Source organism: Pristiophorus japonicus, unplaced genomic scaffold, assembly GCF_044704955.1.
Source record: "Pristiophorus japonicus isolate sPriJap1 unplaced genomic scaffold, sPriJap1.hap1 HAP1_SCAFFOLD_47, whole genome shotgun sequence".
NCBI classification, from domain to species: domain Eukaryota; kingdom Metazoa; phylum Chordata; class Chondrichthyes; family Pristiophoridae; genus Pristiophorus; species Pristiophorus japonicus.
Window position 1 is genome coordinate 5,037,305 of NW_027254374.1, and position 7,505 is coordinate 5,044,809.

The following is a 7,505-nucleotide window of genomic DNA, read 5'->3' on the forward strand; positions in this document are numbered from 1 at the left end:
GCGAGATCATTGAATGTATTCAAGTCACAGATAGATAGATGTTAAACAACTAAGGGAATTAAGGGTTACGGGGAGCGGGTGGGTAAGTGGAGCTGAGTCCACGGCCAGATCAGCCATAATCTTGTTGAATGGCGGAGCAGGCTCGAGGGGGTAGATGGTCGACTACTGTTCCTAATTCATAAGTTTCTTATGTTTCTTATGGAGTAGGCGTCTACTACAACCAAAAACATTTTTGAAAGGACCTGCGTAGTCCTCATGGATGCGTGCCCAATGCTTGGTGGGCCAGGACTAGGGGCTAAGGGGGGCTTCCCTGGGCGCATTACCCAGCTGGGCAAACGTGTTGCACCTGCGAACACAAAGTTCCAGATCTGCGTCTTTCCCTGGACACCAAATGTGTGACTTGGCAATTGCCTTCCTCATGACAATGCCCGGGTGTTCATTGTGGAGTTCTCTGATGAACACCTCTCTGCCCATCTGGTTTCTGCGCGGTTTCCCCACAGTCGGCAATCGGCCTGAATCGAGAGTTCATCCCTGCGCCTGTGAAATAGTTTAACTTCCTCACGACATGCCCTGTACGTGGCTGCCCAGTCCCCATTCAGGACGCATTTCTTGACTTGAGACAATAGCGGGTCTCTATTTCTCCAGGCATTAATCTGACGGGCTGTCAAGGGTGAGCCTTCACTTCCGAAAGCTTCAACAGCCATGACCATCTCAGCACCATGCTCCGTAGCCCCCTCAGTGGTGGCTAGTGGGAGCCTGCTAAGTGCATCGGCGCAGTTTTCGGTGCCCGGTCTGTCCGAATTGTGTAGTCATAGGCGGCTAACGTGAGTGCCCACCTCTGTATGCGGGCCGATGCATTTGCATTTATGGCCTTGTTGTCGGCCAAAAGGGACGTTAGGGGTTTGTGATCTGGCTCCAGCTCAAATTTCCTGCCAAACAGGTATTGGTGCATTTCCTTTACTGCATATACACATGCGAGCGCCTCCTGTTCTACCATCCCATAACCCCTTTCTGCCTGGGACAGACATCTGGAGGCCTAAGCTAGCGGCTGTAAATGACATTTGGCATTGACATGCTGCAACACACACCCGACTCCATAGAACGACGCATCGTTATACAAGTTTCTTACATAGGTCATATAGCGTTAACAGAGTGTTGGAACATAACAAATTGCGAGCTCTATTAAAAGTCCTTTCCTGGCTGTCCCCCCAGACACTTTCGCGACCTTTGCGTAGGAGCACGTGTAGCGGCTCTAGCAGCTTGCTCAATTTGGGAAGAAAGTTACCAAAATAGTTCAGGAGCCACAGGAACGAATGCAGCTCCGTCGTGTTACGGGGTCTGGGTGCTCTCCGGATCGCTTCCGTTTTGGAGGCAGTAGGGCTGATCCCGTCTGCTGCTACCCTCCTTCCCAGGAATTCTACCTCTGGAGCTATGAAGACTCACTTTGCTTTTTTCAGTCGCAGCCCGATCCGGTCCAGTCTGCGTAGCACCTCCTCTAGGTTGTGGAGGTGTTCTTCAGTATCGTAAACCGTAATGAAGACTTCGTCCTGAAAAACCACCGTCCCTGGAATCGACTTGAGGAGACTTTTCATATTTCATTGGAAGATGGCGGCAACCGAGCGAATCCCGAACGGACATCTGTTGTACTCAAACAACCCCTTGTGTGTCGTGATGGTGGTCAGCTTCTTCGACTCACTCGCCAGCTCCTGGGTCATGTAAGCTGAGGTCAGGTCTAATTTTGAAAAGAGTTTGCCACCGGATAGCGTCGCAAAGAGATCCTCCGCTCTCAGTAGCGGGTACTGGTCTTGGAGTGACACCCGATTGATGGTTGCCTTGTAATCACCACATATCCTGACCGACCCATCCGCCTTGAGCAGCGGCACAATCGGGCTCGCTCAGTCACTGAATTCAACTGGCAAGGTGATGCCTTCCCTTAGCAGGCGGTCCAATTCGCCTTCTATCTTTTCCCGCATCACATACGGCTCCGCCCTGGCCTTGTGGTGTACTGGCCTGGCGTCCGGATTTATGTGAATCACTACCTTGACCCCCATGAAAGTGCCAATGCCGGGTTGAAATAATGAGTCAAATTTGTCGAGGATCTGTGAGCATGATACTTGCTCCACAGAGGAAATTGCATTGAGATCGCCCCATTTCCAGTTCATGACAGCAAGCCAACTTTGTGGGTCACGACTACCGTGGCGCTGCCTAGCACCTGAATGATCTCCTTTGTGTACGTTCGTAGCTGTGCGTCAATCGGCAATAATTTTGGCCTCCAGGCCTTCGACGCCCACAACTTTTCGAACTATTTGATAACCATCAGGGACTGGCTGGCCCACGTGTCTAGCTCCACTGATACTGGGATGCCATTGAGGAGAATTTTATCATTATCGGTGGCGTCCTGGTGCATGAACTGTATACGTGCTCCACATGAACGAACTGAACTTCACCTTCCAGCGATTTCCCCCAGTGTCCATTTCTGCAATTTCTGTAGGTATTTTGCTCATCTCTGCAAACTCCGGCTGAGTGTGTGCCTCCACGCCTCCAACATGAGCTGCTGTTGGAAACAAAAGGTCTCTTGCCAGTCGATCGTCACTGACTGCCCCGGGATTGTCCTTCAGTGCACCATTAACAGGTGTTGATGGCCCCATTAGAGGCCGCATTGTCCCTTGCAATGACGTGAATTGCCGTTCAGTTTGCCATTGTCACTGTCGAACTCCCCCTCTGGGTTCGGCTACATATTGGGGCATGCCTGACTGCCCTTGGCTGCCTGGAGAACTGTGTGATGCTTTAACAATGTTGAATCTCTGTCCCAACCATTGCTTAACACAGTACCTCTCGCCTGTTCTGCTAGTGATCATGCTCGCGTGGTTTAAATCCCAGTTTCACGTCGCCATTAACACGTCCTTACTATAGAGTGTAAATGCACACGAGGACCATGCTTCAGAGAAGGTCAGTCTATGACCTGTCCTTTATTCCTTAGCACTCAAGTGATGGAAGTGGGTGGAGCTTCCCCTTTTATACCTGAAGGTCCAGGTTAGGAGTTTCTTCCACAAGTTCACCACCTAGTGGTCATTGTTCTCACAGTGTCCAACATCGGTCAGATTGTACATGGGTTACAATGCTGGTTGAATACATGACAGTCCCGGCCTCACTCACTCTGGAGCTGGGGACGAGCGATTAGTCGATGGGTTGTTTGCGGCTTCGATCTGCTGTTGTGAAGCGAGGCGGAGATGCAGGATTCTTTAATAATCTCTCCCAACTCAACTGAATGCAGCCGGAACGTGCAGCTTTGAGAGGGCCTTTCGACACCGTCAGGGCTGTAAACGGGAGGGAGTGAGAGACACTGTGTAGAGTTTGAGTCTGTACAGAACTGTACAGAGAAACCAGCCAATTTAACAGGGCTGTGAGACACTGCATTTTGTTAATAGTATAGTATTAGGCAGTCCCTCGTATCGAGGATGACTTGTTTCCAGACTAAAAAGGGATAAGTTTACAGGTGTTTCGATGAGAGACCTGACAATCTAGGTCGAGAACTACATGCTGAAGGGTGGAAGATGCCTGTGGGTGGAATGTTTTAACGTGGGGTGACCGTTGCACACCAACCACCACACGAGCTTGACAGAGCTAGGTCTTGATCCAGTGGCAAGGATTACACCAAGCTCTGCTACATGGACGTAGTGTGTACACATGCGCCGACTATCCATCGATCGCAGTGTGGGCTGGCCCGTGCTGTTCCTGGGCCCTCGCCTCTCCTGAGCCCCGATCACGACGCTCCTGGGCCCCGATCTCTCACCGCTCCTCCGCCCCGATCAAAAATGGAGCAGTCAGAAACAGAAAATCAAACAGTCTCTCTAATCATGGAGACATTAAATATCAACACTGTTATTTGAAATATCAAAATATTAAACTCCAGCCTAGTTGAAGTGTTATTAACATCAGCAGAAACAACTTTGTTAATATTGAACCATTAATGTCAATTATTCCATTTTTTCTAATATTTAATTGAACAATGTTCAAAATGTTCCCACCCGGTTTCGAACGGGGGACCTTTCGCGTGTTAGGCGAACGTGATAACCACTACACTACAAAAACACTGCGATTGACGCAATGCTAGGAACATAACCAGAGCTTTATCCTACACAGCTGGCCGATACTTCAGGAGCTGGTTTTAAGAGAAAAAATTAAGGTGCTATATTTCGGAAGGCTGTGAGTGTGGCAGGAATTGATCTCGTGTTTCCCAGGTTTTACACATAGGAACAGGAGCTGGCCATTTAGCAGCGTGTGGTTAGGATCTGGAATGCACGGCTTGCAAGGGCGGTGGAGACAGACTCAATCTTATCTTTCAGATGGGAGTTGGATAAGTGTCTGAAGGAAAAACAATTGCAAGGCTATGGGCAAAGGGCGGGGGAGTGGGACTCGCTGAGAGTCGGTACGGTCTCGACGGGCCGAATGGCCTTCCGTGCTGTAATAATTCCATGATTCGATAAGTTAGTGGCATATTTCCTCGTGTGGGTGGAAGCAGAACATTGCAAATGGACATCGATTGAGTCGGCAAAACTGGAGGCATCTGATTCAGGAGATTCGCAGGGCACGGAAATTCGGGAGTTTAATGACTTTGAAAGGAAATTTTTGTTTTGTGCCTTTTCGGTCAGAGAAATGTTTGTGAAAGGATTTTTTTCCCAGAAAGGGATCCAGCATTTAACCTTCTGCCTTAACACTTCTTTCTGGGTGTCAAGTCACATTTGGATTCAATGTTATTCTTCCAGAATTGCTATAAGAACATAAGAATATAAGAATTAGGAACAGGAGTGGGTCATCTTTACCTTGAGCCTGCTCCAACTTCTCCAACATCGGGTACAATCTACCCACATCTACCCAGTCCTGTCCCATCAGAATCTTGTATGTTTCGATGAGATCCCCTCTCATCCTTCTAAACTCCAATGTCTAAAGGCCCAGTTGATCCAATCTCTTCTCAGATGTCAGTCCAGCCATCCCGGGAATCAGTCTGCTGAACCTTCGCTGAACTCCCTCAATAGCAAGAACGTCCTTCCTCAGATTAGGAGACCAAAATTGAAAACAATATTCCAGGTGAGGCCTCACCAAGGCCCTGCACAACTGCAGTAAGACTTCCCTGCTCCTATACTAAAATCACCTAGCTATGAAGGCCACCACACCATTTACCTTTTTCCTGCCTGCTGTACCTGTATGCCAACTTTCAGTGACTGATGAACCATGACACCCAGGTCTCATTGCACCTCCCCTTTTCCTAATCTGCCACCATTCAGATAATATTCTGTCTTCACGTTTTTGCCCCCAAAGTGGATAACCTCACATTTATCCACATTATACTGCATCTGCCGTGAATTTTCCCACTCAGCTAACCTGTTCAAGTCACCCTGCAGTCTCTTAGCGTCCCCCTCACAGCTCACACCGCCACCCAGTTTAGTTTCATCTGCAAACATGGAGATATTACACTCAATTCGTTCATCCAAATCATTGATGTACATTGTAAAGAGCTGGGGTCCCAGCACTGATCCCTGCGGCACTCCACTAGTCACTGCCTGCCATTTTGAAAAGGACCCTTTTATCCCGACTCTCTGCTTCCTGTCTGCCAACCAGTTCTCTATCCACGTCAGTATATTACCACCAATACCATGTGCTTTGATTTTGCACACCAATCTCTTGTGTGGACCCTTGTCAAAAGCCTTTTAAAAGTCCAAATACACCACATCCACTGGTTCTCCCTTGTCCACCCTCCTAGTTATATCCTCAAAAATTCCAGAATATTTGTCAAGCATAAATCCATCCCTTTCACAAATCCATGCTGACTTGGACCGATCCTGTCACTGCTTTCCAAATGCGCTCCTGTTTCATCCTTAATAATTGATTCCAACTTTCTCCCCATGACTGATGTCAGGCTAACCGGTCTATAATTACTCGCTTTCTCTCTCCTCCCTTCTCTAAAAGTGGTTTTACATTAGCTAACCTCCAGTCCATAGGAACTGATCCCGAGTCAATAGACTGTTGGAAAATGAGCACCAATGCATTCACCATTTCTAGTGCGACTTCCTTAAGTACTCTTGGATGTAGTCTATCAGGCCCCAGGGATTTATCATCCTTCAATCCCATCAATTTCCCACCTCATAAGGATATCCTTCAGTTTCTCATTCTCACTAGACCCTCGGTCCCCCAGAACTTTTGGAAGGCTATTCGCGTCTTCCTTCGTGAAGACAAAACTGAAGTATTTGTTCAATTGGTCTGCCATCTCTTTGTTACCCATTATAAATTCACCTGAATCCGACTGCAAGGGACCTACAGTTGTCTTCACTAATCTTTTTCTCTTCACATATCTACAGAAGCTTTTGCAGTCAGTTTTTATGTTCCAAGCAAGCTTCCTCTCACAATACATTTTCACCCTCCTAAAGAAACCCTTAGTCCTCCTCTGTTGAATTCTAAATTTGTCCAGTCCTCAGGTTTATTCCTTTTTCTGGGCAATTTATCAGCCTCTTCCTTGGTTTTAACACTATTCTTAATTCCCCTTGTTAGCCACGGTTGAGCAACGTTCTCCGTTCTATTTTTACTCCAGACAGGGATGTGCAATTGCTGAATTCACCCGTGTGATCTTTAAATGTTTGCAATTTCCTATCCACCGTCAACCCTTTAAGTATCCTTGGCCAGTCTATTCTAGCCAATTCACACATCATACCGTCAAAGTTACCTTTCCTTAAGTTCAGGACCCAAGTTTCTGAATTAACTGTGACACTCTCCATCTTAATGAAGAATTCTACCATATTATGTTGCTCTTGCCCAAGGGGCCTCGCACAAATCGATTGCTAATTAGTCCCTTCTCATTACACATCACCCAGTCAAGGATGGCCAGCTCTCTTCTTGGTTGTGAAAACCATCCATAATACACTCCATGAAATCCTCCTCCACCAAATTGCTACCATGTGGTTAGCCCAATCACTATGTCGATTAAAGTCACCCATGATAACTGCTGTCCCACCACTGCACACATCCCTTCTTTCTTGTTTGATGCTGTCCCCAACCCGACCACTGCCAACCAGTGAGACAGACATTGCAGCAAGAGTCTGGTTATTGTGAAACAGCATTTGCTAAAAGAACAGTGATCCCGACATGATTTGAACAAGCAACCCTTTGATCTAGAGTCAGACGCACTGCCATTGCACCACAATAGTTAAGAGATGTTCGGCTATATGAAGGTTCTGCAATACAAGGGGCTTTAAAATCCCGCCCATTCCCACCAGGTATCACAAGCAGCGGTCACCTGACAGTCACCGGATGGTTTGTTCGAAAACTTTTCTCTTGCTTTCACAGGAAAGCATCATTAATTAACCCCTCACCTTCTTTTGCACAATCAAACAAATGCTAACTCAGGGACACTCCATACTTCAATCATTTGTCCTGTGCTTTGCATGTTAACTGTTAAACCATACCCCATTTTACTAACTGTATATTAGCTTTCTGGTTCAAAGTCTTCATTG

At 47.3% G+C, this 7,505-nt stretch overlaps 1 non-coding gene across 1 annotated transcript; it reads right to left on the bottom strand.

Moving 5' to 3' along the window:
• Positions 1-4,019: 4,019 nt before the first annotated feature.
• trnav-aac (transfer RNA valine (anticodon AAC)) lies at positions 4,020-4,092 on the bottom strand. Its single transcript has one exon. It is a non-coding gene; the product is annotated as a tRNA-Val (tRNA).
• Between the last annotated feature and the right edge of the window lie 3,413 nt (positions 4,093-7,505).